The 25,127-nt window shown below is 51.8% G+C and overlaps 1 protein-coding gene and 1 long non-coding RNA gene across 3 annotated transcripts in view; one reads left to right on the top strand and one right to left on the bottom strand.

Moving 5' to 3' along the window:
- Positions 1–25,127, top strand: part of GCK (glucokinase) — a 45,334-nt gene that overhangs the window by 2,438 nt on the left and 17,769 nt on the right. The gene's annotated exons all lie outside the window — the stretch shown is intronic.
- On the bottom strand, positions 972–15,324 carry LOC106506864. 2 transcript variants are annotated; one of them, XR_002340280.1, is made up of 6 exons: positions 14,358–15,324; positions 10,469–11,789; positions 9,214–10,166; positions 5,656–7,173; positions 4,436–5,537; positions 972–1,432 (listed from the first exon to the last, which is right to left on the bottom strand). It is a non-coding gene; the product is annotated as an uncharacterized LOC106506864 (long non-coding RNA). The 2 variants fall into 2 exon arrangements; XR_001302479.2 differs by lacking the exon at positions 972–1,432 and having other exon boundaries at positions 5,149–5,537; positions 10,268–11,789.

The following is a 25,127-nucleotide window of genomic DNA, read 5'->3' on the forward strand; positions in this document are numbered from 1 at the left end:
ACCCAGGTCCAGTCCTGCACCCCCAGAAAGTGCTCCCTCCACCCCAAGCCAGCATTTAGCCTGGGGCAGGGAGCAATGTCAAAGCTGTCCGGACGGGTCATCTGTGGCTGTACCCACTGCAGGCTCCCAGGCGGGGGAAACCGAAGTGCTGCCGGTTCTGCTCTGCCTGTTTCTCTGGTTCTTCTTGCCTGTGCTGAGTTTTCAGATCACCTGTGGTCAGCCCTCTGTAAGGTGCAGGAATGTGTGGCCTCCGAGCCATTTTCAGTGGCTTCCCTGCATGGATGGCCCCTCCTTACATGGTTTTTCTAGAGCTTCCCCGCATGGATGGCCTGCACGTTTGGATGCTGCTGCCCCTCCCCCGAGCCCCTGTCTGCGGAGCGCCAGCACCCTCGTTTATTCCCTTGGCATGGAATTCTAGCACGCACTCTTGTTTTTTCATAGTTTCAGCATCTGTAAATGGGTTAAAAATATCATCTTTTTCTTTAAAAAGTTTTTCACTGAGGTAGCGTTGCTTTACAATGCTTTAGGCATACAGAAGAGTGATTAGGATAGATACATGTATGCGTGTAAGTACATAGCTATCCTAACCACTCCTCTGTATAGGTGTCCTTTTCCAGATGCTCTTCCATGGCAGGTTACTACAGATATTGAATATAGTTCCCTGTGCTCGACAGTAGGTCCTTGTGGTTTATCTATTTTATATCTAGTTGCGCGTATCTGCTAATCTCAAATTCCTAGTTGATCCCGCTCTCCCCCTTTCCCTTTGGTAACCATATGTTAGTTTTCTAGGCCTGTGAGTCTATTTTGGTTTTGTAAGTAAGTCCATTTGTATCATTTTTTTAGATTCGACATATAAGTCATATCATATGGTGTTTGTCTTTGACTGGCTTACTTCATAACTTAGTATGGGAATCTCTAGGTCGATCGATGTTGCCGTAAATGGCATCATTTCATTCTTTTTTATGGCCGAGTAATATTCCATTGTATATATATGTACCACATCTTCTTTATCCACTCATCTGGCGTTGGACATTTAGGTTGCTATGGAGCTCTATCTCTTGATGGCCAGCACTTCTTGGGTGGCCTGACATTGGGCGCTAGGAGCCCCCTTGGAAGTTCCTGGTCTGTACTTCTCCCTCCCTCATCTGGGCCCTTCTGCTCGTGCACGGGAGGGATGGGGACTCCACAGCCCACACAGTTAGCCCAGGTTTGGGGAGCATGTCTCAGGAAGAAAGCTGGGAAGGTGACCCTCCAGGTGCGTTGGTCTGCCCAGCTGCCATAGCAACGTACTGTGGACCAGGTAACGACCAACAGGTGTTGCCTCCTCTCGATTCTGGAGACTGGGAGTCCGGGATCAGGGGCCGGCACAGTCAGGTTCTGGTGAGAGCTTCCTTCCTGGGTTGCAGCTGGCTGCCTTCCTGTGTGTCCTCGCCTGGTGGAGACAGACACAGAGAGAGAGCAAGCGAGCAAGCGACAGCACTAATGACTTCCCCAGTCACTTCCCCAAGCCCCCCCCCCCCGCAACACTGTACAGTGGGGGTTAGAGCTTCAACGTGTGAATTGAAGGGAACACAATTCAGCCTGTAGCCCCAGGGGTGGAAAGTGGGAGCAGCAGGGTAACTGACTCCTTCCATTTGGGCCCCCCAGCACCCCGGGCACCTTGCTGCTGAAGGAGAAGGCTCAGAGGTGGTGAGGCTATATAGTCGGCATGCTTGCCCAGGCTATATAGTCGGCAGGACTTGTCCCAGCCGGTCTGGGGCCCCAGTGGGAGAGATGCCCCACCTCCCACCCCAGGCTGCTTGGAGGCCCTGCTACTGCCAGATGTTCAGGATGCAAAGCTCCAGGTGGCCCCCAAGCAGGTGTGCTGGGAGAGGGGCCAGTGCGGGGAGGAGCAGATGGACCCACTGAGCAGAGCGGTGACAAGACCCTGAACGTGAGGGGACCAGGCTCCCCCATGGCCCACTCAGGTGTGGAGTCAGCAGCGGGGGGCTGGGGCTGTACCTGCTCGCCTTGGGCCCCTCTCAGCCAGGAGCTGCTGGCTCTGAGCAGCGTGAGAGGTTGTCCCTGTGGTCGCCAAGGGGGCTGGGAGGCCACGGGGCAGAGGCTGCCCCAGGAGAGCCGAACAAGCCACCTGTGTCCCAGGCCTCTGGGTCAAGGCCCCAGAGAAAGAGCATTACAAGTCTCAACATGTCCCTGGGGGGAGTGGTGGCACCTGGAGCAGGCCAAGGGCAGCCAGCAGTGAGACAGGGCAGCATGGACCCAGCCAGGCCCACGCCTGCCCCTGCAGCAGCAGGACCCAAGGGTGGATGGGCCTCGGAGAGACAGGCACAGAATGCTCTTGGCCTCCTTCCCCAGTTCTGCAGAGCTGCCCGGAAGCCACTCCGAGGCAAAAGAGATGAGAGCGGTGTTGAAGGGAGTCTGTCCGGGGAATATTCTGGAACCCTCACTTCGGGGCCAGGCTGTAGCCTTTGGGGGCAGCCCAGCTGTATTCTCTGTGTCCCTCCATCCCTGTGACAGAGGGACAGTCCCGGCCCGGCACCCACCTCCAGGTTTATCCCCCTTCTCTTCTCGGGGGTGGACTGTGATTCCCCCCTGGGGAACGCAGCTCTGTCTGCCTCTGCCTCTGCCTGTCTCCCGCTCTTTCTGTTTCTCTCCTCCTCTGTTTCTGCCTCTGCTTCTCTGTGTGTGTCTCTGTTGCCCTGTCTCTCTCTCTGTCTATTTCTGTCTCTTTTTCTCTTCCCCTCTCTCCCTCTCTGTCTCTGTCTTCTGCCTGCATCTCTCTCTGCCTCTGTCTCTGCTTCTCTGTGTGTCTCTCTCCTCTGTCTCCATCTCTGCTTCTCTCTGTGTCTCTCTCTCCTTCTCCTTCTGTCTCTGTCTTTGTCTCTGCTTCTTGGTGTGTGTCTCTGTCTCCCTGTCTCTCTCTCTTTCCACTTCTGTCTCTTTTCTCCCTCTGTCTTTCTGTTTCTCTGTCTATTCATCTTCTGTCTGTGTCTCTCTCACTGTCTCTGTCTCTGTCTCTCTTTCTCTGGGGCTGGGTGCACATTGAGAAGAGGCCCCTTCAGCCTCCCGAAGCCCCTGCCCTCCCTCCCGTGTCACCCCTCAGGGCTGGGCCGGCCCCTCCCAGTCCCTCCCAGACTGGAAGTCTCCCCCGCCCTGCCTCTGCGCGCCTCAGCCCGGGCTCCCCTGGGCCCACCCTCCTCGCCCAGACCTCTTCCCCCTCAGCCTCCAGGGGCCTCAGAGGAAGCTTCTGGGCGTCCACTGGTCATCTGACCATCGCTACCTCCTCTCTTGCTCCAGGTATTCTATTCCTGTATTTCTCAGAGGGCAGATGGGTTTCCGTGCCCAGTGCGTGTGCCAGCCATCAAGCTGTTTAGAGCAGCCGCCTTTATGGAACTAAATTCCAGCCGTACCGTGACGGCTGCCCTCCCTTCTTGTTTGCTTACTTCTGCTCCAGGGACTCCCTCGGTGCAGCTGCTTGTTGTCTGTGCTGCCGGCTCCCGCCTCCCTTTCTAAGTGGCCCAGTTGTCCATCAGGTTTTATAAAAAGTGCTGTCGAGGAGTTCCCGTCGTGGCTCAGTGGTTAACGAATCCGACTAGGAACCATGAGGTTGCGGGTTCGGTCCCTGCCCTTGCTCAGTGGGTTGACGATCCGGCGTTGCCGTGAGCTGTGGTGTAGGTTGCAGACACGGCTCGGATCCCGCGTTGCTGTGGCTCTGGCGTAGGCTGGCAGCTACAGCTCTGATTAGACCCTAGCCTGGGAACCTCCATATGCCGCGGGAGCGGCCCAAGAGAAAAACAAAACAAAACAAAAAAAAGACAAAAAAGTGCTGTCGAGTCATGACCTGGGGAGAGTAGGAACTGCTTCCCCAGCCCCTCGATTCAGATCGACCCTGCCTTTCAGACAGGTGTGCATATGTTTTGTCTCTTTGGGTCTTGGGCTCTTTTCCATGAGACTTGAGCTCCTGGCCCAGGCCTCTCTCTGACCCCCGAGGAAGCCAGTCTGGCTGGTCTGCCTCTGGCCGTGGACGCCAGGAGGTCCAGGGCGGGCTGAGGGCTTGGGCTCTGAGCCTCTCACAGGCTCCCCAGGGAGCTGGGGGACCCACCAGCTGCTGGGAACCAGCAGGAATGTCCTGGCGCTGACAGTGCAGCCCAAGGGAGGTGATTGGGGAGGGGCCCTGGAGGGAGGGGGCTGCAGGGGCCTCAAAGCCTCAGGCGGTGCCCAGAATAAGAGCAGTCCTGTGGGGTGAGGGGGGGCCAAGGGTCAGTTGTGGGGACAGGCCATGCCAGAGATTCCAGGCCATGCCAGAGATTCCCGGACTCCTCAGAACCCGCTGCAGTCGTCCAGCTCTCCTGCTGGTCACCATCCCTGTCCCATCCCCACACTCCATTTTCAAGCATCTTGCCCCGCCCACCTCGGCTGTGCTCCCTCCGCTCACCAGGGGGCTCGAGGCCCGTCCCAGGTGCTGGACCCAAGCAGGACTCTGACCTGCTGCTTGAAGGAAGGGCCCCAGCCCTGGGTTCTTGCTCCCAGGAGCCCTCAACCCTGGGCTGTTCTCAGGGACGGTTCTCCGGAGGCTGCCCTGCTCCTCTTTCACCGACGAGGGCTCTGCAGGCGGAGAAGCCAGCTGAGCTGCTGAAGTCACATCCGTGAGCGGTGGAGGCCTGGGCTCCGCCAGGACAGTCCTTCTGAAACAGCGGTTCGGGAGCCCAGAGGCGGGTTGCTGTGTGCGTGTGAGCCCCTGAGTGTGGGCAGGACGGGGTCCTCGCGCTCGTAACCGAGCACCGACCTTTCCTGAGCAGCTGCGTTTCCACCTGAGTCCAAGTACCAAGTCCCACGAGCAGAGAGATGGGACGCAGAACTGGAGCCGCCCCCGTGACACACCCCCTTCCCGCCCCCTGCGTCCTGGGACGTCCCTTTACCCACAGGCGGACTCAGTTAAGGCTCCGCGACTTGGCCTTGACCGCGTCAGGCTAAGTGAAACAAATTACTCATAGGTAGAATCTAAAAACTAGGGCATAAATACAGAGAACAAAGTGGTGGCTGTGGAGGCGGAGGGGAGCCAAGCTGGTGAAGGCCGTCAAAAGGCCCCAGGCTGGTTATCGGCTAAGGACGCCCTGTGGATGGACTGTGCACGGTGGGGGCTCTAGGTAATAATAGCATGGAATAGAGTTATTATTTCACATAGAGTATCATGTATGCGAAAGTTGCTCAGAGTAGATTTTTCAAGTTCTCATTCCCCTCCCCCAAAAGGAAGTAACTTGTTAAAAAACAAAACAAAACAAAGTCACTTGGGTCACATGTGCCCTCTGGTTCCTGTCCACACGGCTCCTGGATCTGGCCAGGGTTCCCCATCCTCCAGAAGGTTCCAGAGCAGCCTTGTCTCAGCAGACCCCTCCCCAGAGCACACGGGAAGAAGCTCAGTCCCACACGTCGATGGAGGCAGGAGTGCCTAGAGGACCAGGGCCTTGGTCCCCCAACCCTGGCCTGTCCCCCTCCAGCAACAGGCTCACCTGCAGGCGGGATGTCCCTTGAACACACTGTGAAAAACATGAATGCATGAAGTTGTAAAGAAAAAGTCAGTGAAAATGGGTGATGAACAGCTTTTAAAATAGCCCACGAGGAGTTCCTGTGGTGGCTCGGCCTTAACAAACCCACCTGGTATCCACGAGGAGCTCCACGTCCTGGTCCTCCCTTGGTCCTGCTGTGTCTGTCGCAGGCCCACCTCCCTCATCCCGTGGGACCAGCAGGGCAGCAGATGCTCCTAAGCCACCAGAGCCTCAGGCAGGGAAGCGTGTGGTGGGGCAGGGTTGGGGAGAGGAGCGCAGGGCGCCCAAGAACCCCCAGCCCCCACAGCCCAAGGACTTGTGACTACCTCCCTGATGAGGGGTGGCTGCCACCCTCTCCCTGAGAGCCCTGGGCACAGTGGTGTCCATGTGCCAACACAGTGCCGGTGGTCCAGCGCGTGCTGGTGGCCATCCCTGCTCTGGAACCTTTCATAGTCTAGCTGATTTGTGTTCAAACCACCCCGTGGGGAGGGGTGTGCCTCTCTGTGTTTGCTGATGATGAGCCAACAGAGGTCAGGCCCGAGGTCACACAGGTGGGCGACTGCAGAGCTGAGATGTAGCCAGACCTTTGGGCGTTGAAGGAAGCCTGGTCCCCTCCTGCATGGCTGCCGGGCCTCGCGATTCTCGCCACTCTCCGGGCCAGTGACCTCCTGCTGCTGTGGGGAGGCCTCCTCCAGGGGGAGTCCGAGGCTCGAGGCCTCTGTAAGGTGCTGGGAGCTCCCAGGAGGCCTGTGCTGGGGTGGTCCCTCCCTGCCCTGCAGCACTGCTAACCGCGAGGGGGGGCACGCCTGCGGACCCCAACACTCCAGATTTCCATTTATCCACCCGGTAGCTGAGGTAGAGATGTAAATGCCGGACCCTCCCCGCAGCCTTCTTACAGCTGCTGTAAGAAACTTCCACACGTAGTGCCTTAGAACCACACGAGTTCATCACTGTACAGTCCTGGAGGTCAGAAGCCTCAAATGGGTCGCACAGGGCTCAGAGCAGCGTGTCGGCAGAGCCCGTTCCTCTGCGGGTTCTTGGGGGGAGTCCGTGTTCTTGGCCTTTCGCGCCTCTGCAGGCCACAGGCCTTCCTTGGCTCGCGGCCCCTTCTTCCATCCTCAGAACTGGCAGTTCGGTCCTTCCAAGCTCTGCTTCCATCATTACGTCGTCTCTGACCCTCCTGCCTCCCACTCCCCTCTCACAAGGATGTCTGCGATGTCATGCCCCCCCCCCGTGAATCAAGTTCTGACGCTTTTCAGCAAAATCTTATAAAACAGACCCCACAGACCTGCTCCCCGCCCCCGCCCCGCCCCGTCCTGCACCGAGGAAGACAGGGGAGGAGGCCCAGGGTCCTTTACTTACCCAGTGAAGCGCTTTGGCCTTGGCTATTGTCGGCGCCCTCCCCAGAAATCCCTGCCACAGCCTCGTCCCCCAGCCCTCAGTGTGGGAACGAGCTGCGGGGTGCCAGAGGAAAGAAGACGAAACACCGGGAGGGGTCGCAGGTCGGGACCCCTCAGACCTGCAGCCTAGGTCTCCTGGCCTCCTGTCTCCTGATCTCCCCTGGTCTCCTGGTCTCCTGCTCTGTTGGTTCTCCTGGGTCTTCTGGGCTCCTGGTCTAGTCCTAATCCTAGAATGTATTTGATAAGAGAGTTGTGTAACTCAAAGATCACTCTGGGTGCTAAGAGGAGATGAGATTGAGAATAGAAACAGAGGGGAGTTCCCTTCATGGATCAGTGGTTAACCACCCCGACTAGGTTCCATGAGGATGAGAGTTCGATCCTTGGCCTCACTCAGTGAATTAAGGATCTGGTGTTGCCGTGAGCTGTGGTGTAGGTTGCAGGCACAACTCCAATTCAACTCCTAGTGCCTGGGAACCTCCATATGCTCTGAGTACAGTCTTTTTAAAAGAAAAAAAGGAGTTCCCGTCGTGCGCAGTGGTTAACAAATCCGACCAGGAACCATGAATTTGCAAGTTCGATCCCTGGCCTTGCTCAGTGGGTTAAGGATCCGGCGTTGTGGTGTTGGTCACAGATGCAGCTCAGATCCCACGTGGTTGTGGCTGGCAGCTACAGCTCTGATTCGACCCCTAGCCTGGGAGCCTCCGTATGCCACAGGTGTGGCCCTAAAAAGCAAAAATAAAATAAAATAAAATAAAATAAAATAAAATAAAATAAAATAAAATAAAATAAAAAAGAATAGAAACAGAGGGACTTGGGGCTGTTGCCATGATCCAGTTGTGAGAAGGTGCTGGCTCAGGTTGATGGGGTTAGGGCTAGAGAGTAATAGAACCCACTCTAGGAATTCCATGCAGAAAGGACTTGATACAGGGAATTGGATGCTAATAAAGCCACTGGGAAGGCTGAAGGAGCAGAGCTGGGCACCTGCCAGACTTGGGCTTTGCGGCCAATCCCTGCAGTACAATCCCAGGGTGGGGAGCTGCCATTGCCACTGCTGTGGCCTTATGCACTTCACGCTCCCAAGGTTGAGCCGGTGCAGGCGCCACAAACACTTGTGTCAGTCAAAGCTTTTTGGTCAGCTACCGTAGATCTTCCAAATACCATAAGAATGGGGCCTTTGGTGGACCCCAAGTCCTTTTCTGATACTTGGCTCACGAGGGAGTCTGGGAAATGTAGTTTTCAGCCTCCCAGCCCCTCTGTGCTGGAGGACCGAGGTGATGGGAATGGATGCTGAATGCAAAATGACTCCAGTGCAGGAAGCAGGAAGATGTCAGTTGGTCCCCTCAGTGGGGCTGTCAGGGATGGTTGGTACTGTGGTTTGGGGCCCAGGGGAGAGGTCAGGTCACCAACCTGATTAATAGATGGATGAATGAATGAATGAATTATGCCCTGGGAACACCATAGAAAACATAAAAGCTGTGCCCTGTGCCCTGTGCCCTTACAGGATGCTCGAGCCTAGCAGGAGAGGCAAACACGCAATGACAGAATTCCCCTGTTCTACCAGAGTAAGAATTCTAGTTAAAAAAGAGAAACCTTATAAAAATATACAGGAATGACTGAATGTTGCACTTGTTGATACTGGGTGTTGCATACACATTGGAGTTCATTGTACTGTTCTCTCAACTTTTGTGCCTGTTTGAAATTCTTCATTATAGAAAAATTTAAAGCACTACAGAAGAAAGAAAGAAAGAAAAATGAGGTTAGGAGTTCCCGTTGTGGCTCAGCAGGTTAAGGACTCAGTGTTGTCTCTTTGAGGATGCAGGTTCCATTCCTGGCCTCGCTCAGTGGGTTAAGGATCCTGCATTGCCGAAAGCTGTGGTGTAGAAGCACAGATGTGGTTCGGATCCGATGTTGCTGTGGCTGTGGTGTAGGCCAGCAGCTGTGCTTTCAATTCCACCCTTAGCCTGGGAACTTCCATAGGCCGTGGGTGTGGGCCTAAAAAATAGAAAGAAAGAAAGAAAGGAAAAGAAAGCGAGGTTAGATTTGTCGTAGATTAGTCTTATTGAGCCCGTATCAGCTCCAAGAGTCTCTCTGGGTCTGAGCCACATCTGTGACCCACACCACAGCTCATGGATCGATGACCCACTGAGCGAGACCAGGGATCGAACCCGTATCCTCATGGATACTAGTTGGACTCGTCTCCACTGCACCACGGCGGACACTCCCTCTGTATGCACTTCTAAGCTGGAGTTGCTTATAACACGTCTTACCTGGTAAGACCTGGGCCTTGACCTCCGTGCCCCGCCTTCCCCGCCAGGGGGATCTTTGCTGGAAACAACCAGTGCTCTCTGCCCTTCTGGTAAAGAGTTGGGGAAGGGCTGGTGCAGAGATCTAGAATCCTCTGCTCTCCTGGGCTCTGACCCAGGGGACGAGGCTGGGAGGCTGGTGTCTAGTGAAGACTGTGTCTTGGGCACACAGGTGTCTTCTGCCCTCTGAACACTCTGCGTATCCGCTCTAAGGACTGGGAGAATCACATGGAGAATGAGTATAAGGAATCCATGTAAAAGTTGCAGCTGAGTCCTGGGAGAGGGTGTGAGTATCCTATCTCTGCGGGTCCCATGTCATTGTCCCCACAAGTCATGTGTCACTGCCACCAGGCCTGGTGCTGCATGAAGAGGAAAATAATCTCTCTCTCTTTGAAGGAGGTTTCCGAGACACAGAGCCTGAGATCGGGGTTCTTGGGGAAGTGGCTTAGGGAGTGAGGCTCTCAGCAAAGCTGCAAGGAAATGTGGGGAACAGACTAGGAGAGGGCGGGAAGCCAGGCAAGGAGGGGATCCAGCTTAAGTGGAGCTTCAGCCCGATTCCACAGAGAGCTCTCAGAGTTGCCCACTCTCGAGGCCACGGGCCAGCCTTTCGCACCGCGGTGATGGAGTCCTTGGCTCAGGGCTACAGGGTGGGATCATCTCCCAAGCGTTTCCAGGAAACTCTCTGGAGACGGATGCGGCTGTGAGTGGTAGCAGCCACCACTCAGAGCGGCTGGCGGCTAGGGTGCCAGCCCGGCGTTTGGGGGCACCAATAGCATGCACTATGGTCCACGCCTTGCATGGCGTAGATCTACTTACCTCTCAAGTTAAGCTCACTCCCTCCGGGCACAGCTTCTCCAGGATTCTGGGGGAACTTACTTGGATTGGATGTTTACTGCAATGAACCACAGCTGCTCCTTCTGTAAATGACCCAGACTGTAAGCAGTGCTCATCACCTCCCTCCGTCCACCCGTCCTAGGGCCCCTCCTCCTGGGCTAACATCGCTGGTCCAGTGGCTCACCTGGAGGGGCAACCCGGACCCTTAGCCTTGAGGAGCCTGCCCCTGCCTCCCTCACCAGGCTGGGATTGCCCTACGTTGTCTGTTTACAGTCACAACTGGGTAGGAGAGGACCAGAGATAGCCCAGTGCAAAGCCTATGCCATCCTGCTCCATCGTATGACAGTGTTCGCGCCTCCCTCTGATGACAAGGGTCCGTCAGCACCTGGTCACGCTGGGCTCCTTGTGCAGGTCTGGTCATGCCTGTCTCTGCCTGCCTGGCTCCTGGCACAGTGAGCATGGGTGACTGGGTGGCAATCGTTGCTTTAAATTTCGTGGGATTCTTCCTGTATCTCTGGTGAAAGCATCGCGCCTCTGAGAGCCAGGACCTCTCGGCCCACCAAACCCAAGGCTGTGAGTACAGGAAGAACAGATTCCCAGCAGGGGCGTGGGGAGCGATGAAGCGTCCTTGGGGCCCAGCCGCGGGTATTTTACCCTCTGGGACACGGCATCATCCAGGAGCCGTTAGAGTGGACCTTGCACCCTGGAGGGGTCAGTGGCCTCTTCTGCAGGAGGCACCTTCAAGCTGAGAGTGCAGCTGTGCCTTCAGGAGGCTGTTGTACTGCCCTGTCAGGCTGGCAGCATCTAGGATCCCGGGATTGTGTGCCAACTGCTGAGCCTCCTTTGCCAGGAAGTGGGTGCTTCCTCTGCAATAATGTGGTGTGGGCTCTCCGCCCAGTGGGTTAGACAGTCCACGGTTCCTCTGAGGGCCTCGCTAAGACCATGAAGGTGGGGAAGGCAAATGCATGCCTGGCACATCAGGTGGCTTGGTGCCCCTTCCAGGGTGGAAAGGGTCTGGTACCATCAACTTGTCACCCAAGTAGCAGTGGTTGGTCTCCTGGGAGAACAGTGTCACGCCGGGGTGGAGGGTGGGTCTCTGACACCGGCCAGTCATACGTTCGACAGGAGCAAAAGCCAGGTCAGCCTTGGCACGAGGGAGCCTATGGTTTTGGGCAAGTGAACGGAGCATCCCTCTCTGTTGCCTGTCCGGGTCTGGTCCTCTTGGGGTTTATCACACTCCGCATAGTGTCACACCTCGGGTCTCAGGGCTGCCAGGTCACGTGGCCTTAGAATCGGGGCTGATTGTGGCCGACGAGCTGCAGAGTCCTTTCTCTGGCTCCACTTACACTGCTGGCCTTCTGTTTCATCCAATAAATCAGCTGGAACAGTATCGCCAAGTGCAGACTATGCTGCTTCCAACATCTGAAGAGGCCTGTCAAGCACCGTGCACCTTGCTTAGTGACAAGAGAAACAAGGCACAGTCATTTGTTACTCACTTTAAAGCTATTGTCCTGGTGAGTCCCAGACCCCTGGGCCCCTGGGAGCTTCACCGATGGGGCAGGCCCGAGTCTTTTCCTGGCACGCCTCAGCACGGTACCTCCCCCTTCTTGCTCAGGGTGTTCCACCAGCGTGCTGTCATCTTATGGTGAGCTCAGATGAGTTCTGTGGTCCATGTAGACTGATGGCTCAGGTCTCTTGGGAGTGTCCTGTGACAGAGAGCAGGAGAATACACATCATTTGGAGCAAGTGCGACTGCAGACTATTGTCCACCTCCTGTGGCTGCAGATGGCTTCGGCTCTTCCTTCCTGAAGGCTGTTGGAAAGCATGAATGTCTTAGCTCAGGCTGCCGTCACAAAATCCCAGCGTCTGGGCAGCTTCAACAGACGACCTTGATTTCTCATGGGTCTGGAGGCCAGCGGTCTGAGATTAGGGTACCCGCAGGCTTGGGTGCAAGAGCCCTCTTCCCGGCTTGCGGACGTCCCCCTCTCACCGTGTCCTCACATGAGGGAGAGAGCTCGGGTTCCCTCCTCCTCCTCTTATAAGGACACCAAGCTCATGACCTCATCTAAACCTAATCACCTCCCAAAGACGCCGCCTCCAAATCCCCCATCACATTGAGGGTTAGGGCTTTAACGTATGAAATTTGGGGGGGACACATTCAGTCCATAACAATAAATTTGCCAGACCAATAGCTGCTTACTATGTAAGCACCATACACTGTGTTAAGCTGTTCTAGAAAAGCTGCTATATCCAGTACATCAGCTGCAAGTGGGTCACCTGTGCAGCTGCATTTGTGGTAGTCAGTCTGCTGCCTTCCTCCTGAGCCATTCAGTTTCCAGGGATCAGATTGGAGAATTTATTTTTTTTAATTTTTTAGATTTTTTTGCCTTTGACATAAAATCTTTCTTTATTCTAACTAAAGCAAATAGAGGGGAGAGATATTCCTTTAAGTATTTTTGTCTGTCTTTAGATTTCTTTCTTTTTTAATAGTTAATTCCCAATACAATTTTTTTTCTACTGTACAGCATGGTGACCCAGTTACACATACATGTACACATTCTATTTTTGCACATTATCATGCTCCGTCATAAGTGACTAGACCTAGTTCCCAGTGCTACACAGCAGGATCTCATTGCTAATCCATTCCAAAGGCAATAGTTTGCATCCATTAACCCCAAGCTCCCGATCCATCCCACTCCCTAGACTGGAGAATTTGATGATCATATGATGTGGCTCACACCCTGCACCTTTTGATTCATTAAGAATGGCAATCACTTCTGCTGTCTTCCTAGGATTTGCTGCTGTTCTTTTGGCTGGAGTGTGTGCGCGCGCGCGCGCGCGCGCGCGCGTGGGTGTGTGTGTGTGTGTGTGAATTTTAAGGGCTTGAACCTGGCTTTTCCTATTACAAGTGTTCTCATTCTATGGGTCAAGGAACCACTGTGAGAGCTCTTCCAGTAGCTAGGCAAATCCACTCCAATTATGTGTTCAAGATCCAAAGAAATGGCCCTTGAGTGAACCCATGGAACCAGTGTATCCCACATGGGACAGACCCGGGCCAGAACCCTATCTAGCGCCTCACCCCATTGTACCCCTGTGCTAACAGGGGAGCCATGATGGCACATGGGGACCCTAGATATCAATGTCACCTGCCACCAAATACCCATCAAAAGGTCTGAGAATTACTCATCCTGTGTATTCAAGCAAATCACCATAGATCCCTAGTATATATACTTTCTGTGATGTTACACGGTCCTTCCTTCTTCATGGAGACTCAGTCCTTCTTTCAGTCAATGGGTTCTGGACCCAAGAACAGGTTGAAGTTTGGAAATTATGCTTTTCCATCACACCTCTCCATTGGGGTGGCTGATCTCAGCCTTCTGCTCATCCTTTCTTGGCCCTAAGGATACACCACTCTATTGGCCTTCAGGCTCACTCTCTCTGGTTCTTAGCCTTGCTGCCCAGTATGGTAATTACTCCTGCTTTGCGCCTGGTCTCTGCCTTTAAGGGATCTGTCACCGCCACTGTTACTCAGGAGAGTAGTTCTGAAACAGTGTCACCTACCATCAGCCTTGGTCTAGAGAAGACAGCCCCTCTGAACCTCTCTGCTGGCATCTCCTCACCACCATGTCTCTACGGGCTTGGCAAATCGAGAGTCCCTCCATTTTTCCACGGAGCATGGCCAGCGCGTGGGGTTTCCAGTCTTACAGAGCAGATCACATTACCACCCCATTTCTCTTATCCTTTTGATCTCTCCCTCCATGGTCTGCCAGCCATGCCAACTCCAGAACCTCTGCCTCCTTTCATGTGGGTCACCACTTTCTCCCAGCTTTGAGAGCCGCCCCAGCCATGTATTGGAACCTTCCCTTGGGACCCTTGTCAGGGTGTTAAATCCTGCATCACCAGAGAATGCCCCCAGAGAATGTCGCCATTCTCCTCGGAGTCGCCCTGCCTCGGTCCAGCACCTGCAGGTCGAGTCTCCCACTTCCTGCCAGACATGTTAGCCAGGGCCTGCAGCCACCCTGGCGTATCATGGCAGGTCCAAGCCTTCCCCAGCTGGGCCACGCTGAGGTTTGGCCTTGGTTGGTGTGGCCAGGAGGAGAGACAGAGGCAGGTCCCCGGGAGCCTCTTTGAGCCGTCTGCATAGTCTTCAAGCAAGACAAGGCCTCCTTCTCACAGCGAGGCGGCTCTGTAAGCCCGGAGGCTGCTTGGGAATCTGGGGATACAAAAGTCTCAAGCTCACCTACTCCCACATTTAAAAAGCCCATCGCACGTACCTTGTTTCATCTTCTCCTTCCGTGATGCCGTGTTGACAGCTTGAAATTGACCGTGGAGGGAGGATTGACACCATCCAAATGAGAAAATCCTACAAGCCAGGCCTCCGCCGTCCCGGAGAGGCAGTTGGTAACTGTTGGCCAGACACCGCTGCACGCACTCTCCCTCACTGGGCAGGCCTGCCCTCTCCAAACTTGAGTGGCTGCCCTGACAACTGAGCCCTGCCTCCGGTCTCCAGCTCTGTCAGCCTCAGGCTGCAGCTGCAGGAGACAAATATTGCCCGGGAGACCCTCCTCTCACATTTTGCTTTAAATCAAGAGATCCGAGCCTGGCGTTTTCTCTTTTCAGAGCATCGTGACACTTAGCAACAGCCACTCGGTTACCCAGTCCCCAGGGCAGATACTTCCCCCAGAACCCCGGATGCCAGACATCACCCGGGTAGTGCCTCCCCTTCCACCAGCACCCTGCCCCCCGCCCCAAAGTGGGAATCAGGGACAGGCTGCCGCCGCAGACCAAGAGCAACCAGGACGCCTTCTGACACCAGAGAAGCTCCCCTTGTTGTCCCACTGTAAGCGACCCACCTCCAGAGCCCCAGCTGATTGCTCAGGCCAGTCTGGCACCAGCTGTCTTAGGTGCTGTAAGGAAGGTCCCAGAAGGCCTGCAAGGAGGCTCCTGGCACCTATGGCTTGTGAGGGAAGGTGCTCAGGTGAGGCCAGCGGGCAGTGGGGTAAGACGGTGGTGGAGGCAGATTCGGATTCAGTGCAAGTCAAGCCCCCTCCGAGCCCCAGGGAGCTCTGGAGCATGATGGCATTGAGTTGTCCCCCCTGAGGCCAGGCAGCCTTTGCACTCCGTGCTGCTCAGTCATTGGCTGCGGGTCCTGGTGGGAGGGCTGGGGCTGCCAGGTTTAGCAAATGAAAATTCAGGATGGAGACTGCCCGTTGTGGCTCCGTGGGTTAAGGACCCAACATAGTGTCCCTGAGGATGCAAATCGATCCCTGGCCTCAGTCAGTGGGTTAAGCATCCGGCCTTTCTACAAGCTGCAGTGTAGGTCACAGATGCAGCTTGGATCTGGTCTGGCTGTGGCTGTGGCTGTGGTGTAGGCTAGCAGCTGCAGCTCCGATTTGACTCTTAGCCTAGGAACTTCCATTTGCTGAATGTGTGGCCCTAAAAAGAAAAACAAGAAAAAGAAAAAATTCGGAATGATTTGTCTGTCCCCATGGTTGCAGTTAGGATCCTTAGGCTGTACCAGACACCTGATTAACACGGAGGGCTTCCAATCACACATTAAAAAATAGTCCAGAGGTGGCTCCCAGCCCGAACAGTGACAGGGCTCTGGGCCAGCTCTGCTGATGGTCTTGCCCCCGCCCACACCATGGCTGTGAGGTTCAGCTACAGCACAAGGTACCCACAGACCCAGTGATGCGCCACATGCCAGAGGGATGGGCCTTCTGTTGCCATGTCTTCTCCAGCAGCTGCCCTCCTGGTGTCTGCAGAAGAGGTTGGGGGTGAGGCCAGGCAGGTCCATCCCCCAGTGCTGGGTGTGTTGCACCTGATTCCCCCAACAAAACGGAAGCTCCCTGAGCAATAAAGACAGGGAACCTACTGTGGGTGGCAAGAAACAGTGTCTGCCCCCACCCCTAGGAGCGTGGGTGCCCAGGGCACAGCCAAGTCTCACGTCTTTTTTGAATAGATGCAGAAATGGAAGTTTTGCAGGCATAAGTCACTTGTCTAAGGTCACGTAGGTAGCAAGTGTCCCCGGCTCCCTCCTCCTGCTCCAGGTGCCACGAGGGAGCTGGAACAATGACTTCCGGGCTCCGGGCTCCTGCAGGGAGAGGCCAGCTGCAGAGGGAGGCTTAGGAAGGTGGCAGGGCTCTGCAGGGGCCCCTCTCCCTTTCCGCCTCTAATTTGGACCCCGACGCCCTTCAACTTCATCTGCTCCTCTTCTCCTTTTAATGACAATATAAAGCACATGCGATAAAATTCACCTTTTAAAGGCTACAGTTGGACGAGTTTTGTCAAATGTACATAGTTCTGTCACTGCCATCACCTTTGAGATCTGGAATCTTGGCCTCACCCAACAGATTCCTTCAGTCCTGCCTCTTGGTGTCAGTCACCTCTTCCATTCCTAGGTCCTGAAAACCATTGATCTGTTTTCTGTCCCCCACCCCTCCTTTTTTTAAGGGCTGTACCCACAGCGGCATATGGAAGTTTCTGGGCCAGGGATTGAATTCACGCCACAGCTGCATCCTACACCGCAGCGGTGGGAACAGTGCATCCTTTAACCCACTGTGCTGGGCTGGGGATTGAACCCACACCTCCGCAGCAACCTGAGCCTCTGCAGTCGGGGACTTAACCCAGTGCACCACAGCAGGAGCTCCTCTGTCCCTTTGGTTTTGCCTTTTCTATGAAAGCAGTCCTTGCGAATACAGCCTTTGGGGTCTGTCTTCTTTCACTTTGCCTCTTTTCTTAGCATAATGCTGAGCAGTGGGCCTTTCCACCTCTCCGTCTCTGAGTCATGTTCCCCGGCAGGGATGCGTATTCGTCCATCTGTTCCTTCACCAGCTAGCAGGCACTGGCCGGCCTCTAGGTTTGGCTACGATGAATGAAGCTGCTGTGAATGTTCAATGACAGACCTTTGTGTTGACCTGAAGCTTCATTTGGGGGGATCAGTGTGGGACTGTACCATTTTGATTCCCGTGAGCAATATGTGTAGCTCCAGGTGCTACACATCCTCCCTAACACTTGGTTTTGTCCATCTCTTAACTTTTAGTCATTCTGGTGGGTACCCGGTGGCATAGCATTGTGGTTTTCATTTGCATTTCACTGGTTTACTAGTGAGATTCATATTTGCATCAGCTTATTGGGCATTCTTTGGTGAAGTTTTAAAAATTAGGTTATTGTCTTCTTATTGAATTGTAAGAGCTCTTTATATATTCTGGACATAAGGCATTTTGTCAGACATGGATTTGCCAAGAGGTCAGAGTAACTTTACAGGGAGCCTATTAGTCACCTGGAAACACATTTCAATGAACTGGGTTCACAGCCCTCTGTTCCCACTGCTGACCCCCAGGCAACAGCCTTCACCCATCACCCAGCCTTCCTGTGGTGATATCCCAGCTTGTGCCCTTTCCTCCAGCTCCTCCTGAGGCAGGGTAGCTCAGTGACTGAGCCACCAAAGACCAAATGCCTGAGTTTGAACCTCGTACCTCCGGGGTGACAGGGGCAAGCAGCTTACCTTTCTGTAGCTCGATGACTATGCCTGGCCCAGAGCCTACACAGCCGTTATTATTATCGTTCTCCCAGCTCCATCCATCCCACCACTGCCACTTTATCTCCTTGCCTCCTGTCCCTCTGCTGTCTAGACCATCCAGCCTTCCACTGTCTGCAGGACTCAGCTGAACACTCAGCCCGGACTTTGGATTCCCCACATAGAGTCAACGCCTGCCCATCAAGTTTTATCTACTTATCTCATTAATTAAGCATCTACTAAAACTTGCTATGGGCCAGACCTCGCCCTGGAAATTTCCATAGCTATATTTATAAACAAGCAAAACACTGGGTTCAACCCAGTGGAGTTCCCGCTGTGGCTCAGTGGAAACAAATCTGACTAGCATCCATGAGGATGCCGGTTCAATCCCTGACCTCACCCAGTAAGTTAAGGATCCGGCATTGCTGTGAGCTGTGGTGTGGGTCACAGACATGGCTCGGATCTGGCGTTGCTGTGGCTGTGGTGGCTATAGCTGTGGCCAGCGCCTATAGCTCTGATTCGACCCCTAGCCTGGGAACCTTCATATGCTGCAGGTGCGGCCCTTAAAAAAAGACAAAAAAAAAAAAAAAAAAAGAAAGAAAAAGAAAAAGAATCCAACTGCAGCTTATTGTGGAGTTGTGGGTTTGATCCTGGCCCGTCACGGCAGGTTAAGGATGTAGCATTATCGCAGCTGCAGCTTAGGTCACAGTTGCAACTTGGATTCAGTCCCTGGACAGGGAACCTCCATATGCTGCAGGTACAGCTGTAAAAATTAAAAAACAAACAACCCCCCCCAAAAAAAAACTAGAAAAACCTGGTATTCTTCTTAGGGGAAGGTTTTTAACATCTATTAACTTTTCTTCTACTTTTATCCATCCAGTCAAGTTTTTCTTATCTTCCTGAGTTAATTTTGTTAATTCATATCATTTGGAAAATCATTCATTTTCTCTAGATTTAAAAAATTTATTGAAGCAAGTCTTACACCTAACTTTCAGATGATATTTCAAGCTCCTCTTTATCTGTGATTATGTTCCTTTCTTATCCTTGAAGTTATTAACTGCTCTCTTTTATCTTTGATTAGATGACCAAGTGTTTTCTACGATATTGGTCTTCTTAAAGAACTAGGTTTGGGAGTTCTTAATCAAGTTTACTGTTATTGTTGTTGTTGTTTTGTCTTTTGTCTTTTTAGGGCCGAACCTGCGGCATGTGGAGGTTCCCAGACTGGGGTCGAATCGGAGCTATGGCCGCTGGCCTACACCACAGCCACAGCAACATGGGATCCGAGCCCCATCTGTGACCTACACCACAGCTCACAGCAACGCCAGATCCCCAACCCACTGGGAGAGACCAGGGATCAAACCCACAACCTTGTGGTTCCTGGTTGGATTTGTTTCTGCGGCACCGTGATGGGAACACCTACTGTTGTTTTTGTTTGCATGTTTTCTGTACAGTTTGCTTCTGCTTTTATCATATCAATTCCTTTATTCTTAGGTTTACTTTCTTTTCTGTTTATTGGTTTTCTTTTTTTTTTAACACCTCGAGAGGAATGCTTTTGCTCATTGATTTTCCACTTATTTTTTCATAAGTGCACTTAAGAATATAAATGTTCCTTTGAGTATAGCTTTGGCTATTATCCATACCTTTTCTATTTGGTACACTCATGGTTATTCATTTGTAAAGCTGTTGGGTCTGTAACCCAACTGAGATTTCCTCTTTAGCCCAAACACCATTTACAACGGCCTCATTTCCTGGGTGTGCTTTCTATGCAGGTTAGCTGAAGCCACTCTGAATATCTGTGTTTCTCCAAATGCCTCTGACTTTGTCCGGCTGGCCCCTCTGTCTGGAATGTCCATCTCCGCTGGCCACTTCCCACTTAAGCATCCAGGACTGCAGGAGGGGTTCTCCAGAAAACCCCCCGTAGTCTCCTCCATGCTGCCCAAAGACTCGGCAGCTGTCAGGATCAGTTTGTGTTATTATTTGCTTGACTCTTCTGCTAGATTGTAAGCTCCTTGAGAACTAAAAAGGAGTCATTTTTATAACCTTAGACTGAGCACAAATTGGGTGCTCAATAAATGTTAAATAAACGAGGAATTCAATCACCCATCATCATTGATGCTCTTACTCTGGGTATTAATTAGGGAGGCTTAATTGCTGTAGCTGACACCAAAACGAAATAAGCCTACAGAGCGGAATTGCATTTATCACTCACATGACAGCGCAGGCATAATCTGGCTGAGAGCTTCTCCTTTATGTGGTCACCTAGGAGTCCAGGTGTCTTAACATTTCATGGCTCTGCGGCATGCTAAAGCCTCCTCCTCCTGCGTGTGCTGATGCCCACAGAAAGGTGAGAACCAACTTAGGATATCCACTCTCTGCTTAAAAGCCTGGACCTGGAAGCGGTAGGCGTCATTCCTGCTCACGTTCCACAATGTGTCTCACAGAAAGGGAGGTGAGAACGTGGAACGCCTGGCCAGCCACGCACCGGGCGTGTAATCGCAGTGGGCAGAGAGGACATGGATTTTGGCCCACAGCTGGTGATCTCTGCCACCGTCCATGCAAACCTTTCTTCTTGCACGTAGAATGCGTGTCCTTCCCTCCCCACGGTGATGAGCCAAGGTCTCATGCAGTCCTGAATCCGAGGGAGGCGCAGGCATCGCCACCAGGTGCAAGTCTTGTTGACCGTGGTCCCGTGGTCTGGGAACGAAAGGTGAGGCACCGTCCATCCTTCCTCGCTGCTGGACCAGAGGAGCGTGGGCAGGGCATCCGTGATCAAACCCGATGGGAAAGGGGAGGAAGGGAAAGCAGAGTCGTGTTCATGGTGATGACGAGATCTCACCAGGCAGGGGCTGGGGACACCTGGCCCTGGTGGGGAAATCCTGCCCCCGCAGAGACTCTGCAGCCCCCAGCCCCGCCCTTTGGGAGATTCTTCTTGGCCCACCATCCTCTACAGTGTAATACCCTTTCAAAGCCTACTTCTTTCTGATAAAGTTTGGGGGCCTAAAGGTTATTTTTGTGGCTTGAACAATCAAAGGATTTTCAGGCCAAGCTCATGGGGGTTTTAGCAATATCTTTCCTCAAAAACTTTGTAAGCATCTCACCTCTTTGCTCACAGACAGATAGTGACAGTAACGACAATAAAAGTTCTCTCCTGGACATGGTTTTTATATCAGCTTTCTTTCTTCTTAGTCCCTGTCCTCCTCCTAGTGGCGTCTGAAGCAGTGGGTCACAGGAAAAAGTTAATCTTTGCCTCGGGGCTGAGTCCCTTTGTTTACGGAGATGATTGAGCAGGTCTTCTCAAAACCTTCTTCAGGCTTATCTCCTGTTTGTGCTGAACGCAGAAGTAATTGGCTTCCCCAACCCTGTCCATAGGCCATATCACATCCACAGAGGGTCTAGAACTGCTCGAGGCACCTGCTGGTAAATATTGTTGGGAGAATGAATGAATGTGCAGGTGTGATTGAGTGGTGATCCCATTTGGGAAAGTAAAAAAACTTGCTGTTACCATAAAAATAAATCAGCTTGTTAGTCCTTTGCTCTTTTTTTATTGTGGTAAAATAGGTAAAACACAAAATTAACCGCTTAAATCACTTTTATTTTGGCTGTACCCACAGCACATAGAAGTTCCTGGGGCAGGGATTGAACCCCTTGCCACAGCAGTGACCCCAGCCACTGCAGTGACAATGCCAGACCCTTAACCTGCTGTGCTACAAGAGAATTTTCTAAACCACTTTTTTTTTTTTTTGGCTTTTTTAGGGCCGCACCTGTGGCATATATAAATTTCCAGGCTAGGGGTTGAATCAGAGCTACAGCTACTGGCCTACACCACAGCCACAGCAACCCCAGATCCAAGCCGTGTCTGTGACCTTTACCACAGCTCACGGCAATGCCAGATCTTCAACCCACTGAACAAGGTGAGGGATCAAACCCACATCCTCATGGATACCAGTCAGGTTCTTATTGTGCTGAGTCACAGTGGGAATTCCCTAAACCACTATTTAAATGTACAATTTAGTGGCATTAATCACATTCAGGATATCGTGCAACCGTCATTGCTTTTTCCAAAACCTTTTCATCATCCCAGTTATAAAATTCAACCCCCTCCCCCATATCTTCCCACCATTCCTATAGTAGCCATTATTCTACTTTCTGTCTCTATGAATTTGTTTATTTTGATATTTCACCTAAGCAGGGTCATACAATATTTATCCTTTTGTGTCTGGCTTCACTTAGCATAAGGTCTGTCCACACATGTCGTAGTGTGCTAGAACTTCATTCTTTTTCATGGCTGAATAATATTCCATTGTATGTAATACTGCTTTTTAAAAAATCTATTCATTTGTTAATTGAGAGCTAGATTGTTTCTGCCTTTTGGCTGTTGTGAATAATGCTACTATGAAGATTAGCATATGCCCTGTTTTCAGTTCTTTGGGGCATATACTTAGGAATTCATTTGCTGGGCAATATGGTGACTTTGTGTTTAACTTTTTGCTGAAATCCAAGTCAGTTTTACAGAGCAGTGGAATCATTTTACATCCCCACCAGCAATGTGTATGGGTTTCAGTTTCTCCGCATCTTCACCAACAATTATTATTTCTGGGTTTTTTTTTTTTTTTTTTTTTTGATATAACCAGGCCAGTAGCCAAGCAAGCGGTATCTCATTATGATTTTGATTTGCATTTCCTGAATGATGAATGATACTGAATATCTTTTCATTTGCTTATTGTCCATTTATATATCTTCTTTGGAGAAATATCTATTCAAATCCTTTGCCCATTTTAAATCAGGTTGTTTGTCTTTTTGTTGTTGAACTGTAGGAGAGCTTTATATTAAACCCTGGATATTAAACCCTTATCAAATAAGTGATTTGCAAATATTTTCTCCCATTCTCTGATTTGTCTTTTCAGTCTTTCGATAGTGTTCTTTTATGCACAAAGTTTTTAATTTTGATGAAGTCTAATTTCTCCAGTTTTTCTTTTGTTGCATGTGCCTTTGGTGTCATATGTAAGAACAATTATTGCCAAATTCAAGATAATGAAGATTTGCCCCTAGGTTTTCTTCTAAGAATTTTATGGTTTGAGCTTCTTGAATGTGTATATTCATGTATTTCATCGTATTTGGGAAGTTAAGCCATTATTTGTTCAAATACCTTTTTCTGCCTCTTTCCATCTCTCTTCTCCTTTTGGAACTCCCACAAGACTTATGTTGTGTGTTTTATGGTGTCCCAAGTCTCTCAAGTTCTGTTCATTTTATTTGGTTCTTTTTCCTTTCTGCTAGGCAGATTGAGTAGGTTCAACTCCCTATCTTCACCTTCATTGATTCTTTCTTCTGCCTGTTCAAATCTATGGTTGAAGCCCTCCAGCAGTTTTTTTTTTCTTCCCATTTTAGCTATTGTGCTTTTCAGCTCCAAAGTTTCTATTTGACTTCTTTCTATAATTTGTGCCCAGTGCTCACTTACAAGCCATCAGTGGCCTCTCCCTTCATCAGGTACTCCTCTGGTTGCTACAGGTGTCCAATCAGGCTTATTTTGATTTTTTTTCCTGGGGTATTGGTTGTTTTTGTGGAGGGACTCACCCCTGGAGCTTCCTACTCCACCATTTTCTGTGATGTCATCCTCTTTTCAGACAATAAGCTTCATTGATTTACAGAGGGCGTGGCATCAAAGAGGCTGTGCCACCTGTCTGCTTCTTAGAAAACTCTGAAATTATCAGCAGGCATGAGGGTGGGAGTTTGGCTTTAGATCTGCCATAGATCTAGGACTTTGGACAGCCTGTGTTCTGAACTCTGACCCAGAGGCTAAGGATCCTTTGGTAGTGAAAATAGCTACATATTATTGAACAACTTGTATTGCCAAGAGTCTTACCTGCATTTTCCCTTCAAAGCCCCTCAATGGCCCTGTGAGGTAGGTAAGGTGTTACCTCCACTTTACTGATGAGGAAGTTGAGGCCTATACCATTTAGGGACTTATCCAAGTCCTACAGCCAGTGAATGGAAGAGACTTCACACTCAGGCAGGTGACCTCATGCTCCTGTGTGACTACAACGTTATCCTGCCTCCCTGGAAGATCCCCAAGCCTGCCTTCCTCTCCCCAGTCACACTGCTCCTCACCCACACTCTGCCTCTCTCCCTCCCATGACCCCAGCCTTTAGGCGTCACCTCTGACACCTGACCCCAGGCCTCCAGCCCACCCCTGCTCTCAGAGGCAAATGCCAGGCAATGCAAAGGGTGGCAGCTCCTGCTGCTCCCACCCCCACCAGCCGAAGCTGAGGTCTCTGAAAATCTCCAGCCCAGAAGCCGCTCTAGAGGCTATTTCCTGACCCCCAGCATGTGCTCGGCCCTGAAGGAACCTCCCCATCTAGTCAGGAAGACTAAACTGTCAGCACACCTGGAGGCAGGCTGACCTAGGGGTGAGTCCTGGCTAAGTTGCTTACGGCCCTGGGATCTTACTCCCACAGGCTTTAGTTTCCCCACATTTAAAATGACTACCTCAAGCTTGCAGGCCAGTTGTGATCCACATGCAGCTCGTAGTATAGCAGCTGGCATGTGACGCCCCTGGGCCCCCACCAGCTGTGGTCATCGTGACCCCAGCCCACTCTGCTGTCTCTCGGCCCCTCTCCCCCTTGCTTCTGTCCCTGATGCCCTGTTACCCCAGGCCCCTGGCCTGCCCTTCCACAAGGGCACCGCCAATCCCCGTCTGCCTTTGCTCTAAGCAAACACTTGCAACACTGTGCTGACCTCCTGGCCCCATTGCATCAGCTCAGGGAGTGCCCACACGGTTGCCCAGCTGGTTAGGCCACAGGAGAGGGGCTGGCATGCTGGCGGCTCTGGTTCCCAGCCCCACTTTCTTTCCCACTGTGATATGGGGACTGGAAATTTGACCCATTTAACTATGAGCCTCCATTTTCCAGAGTCTGGGCCTTAGAGCCTCAGTGCAAAATTAGCAGGTAAGGCCCAACTGTTTTGTTTTTTTAACTTCTTTTTAAAATACTGCTTTATGGAGTTCCCATCATGGCTCAGTGGAAACAAATCCAACTAGGAACCATGACGATGCGGGTTCGATCCCTGGCCTCGCTCAGTGGGTTAAGGATCCCATGTTGCCGTGAGCTGTGGTGTAGTTTGCAGATGTGGCTCGGATCCCACGTTGCTGTGGCTGTGGCATAAGCCAGCAGCAACAGCTCTGATTCGACCCCTAGCCTGGGAACCTCCATATGCCGCAGGTGCTGCCCTAAAAAGACCAAAGACTAAATAAATTAATTAATTAATTAAATAAAGTGCTACTTCATTAATGCACATTGCAGAAAAATGTAGGACTTACAGGTAAACAAGAAGGAAAATGAAGTCACTCATATTGTCACCAAGATAACTGCTATTGCCATTTTGCTCTATTTCCCCCATGTGTTTATTATGTATAATATATATATGCAGACAAAAATTGATTGTGCTATATTTTATAACTATTTTTCCTCAGTATTTATCATCCATTGCTACATAAAAACATTACATCAAGATTTTGTGGCTTGAAACAACA

Source organism: Sus scrofa, chromosome 18 (assembly GCF_000003025.6).
Source record: "Sus scrofa isolate TJ Tabasco breed Duroc chromosome 18, Sscrofa11.1, whole genome shotgun sequence".
In the NCBI taxonomy this organism is placed as follows: Eukaryota; Metazoa; Chordata; class Mammalia; order Artiodactyla; family Suidae; genus Sus; species Sus scrofa.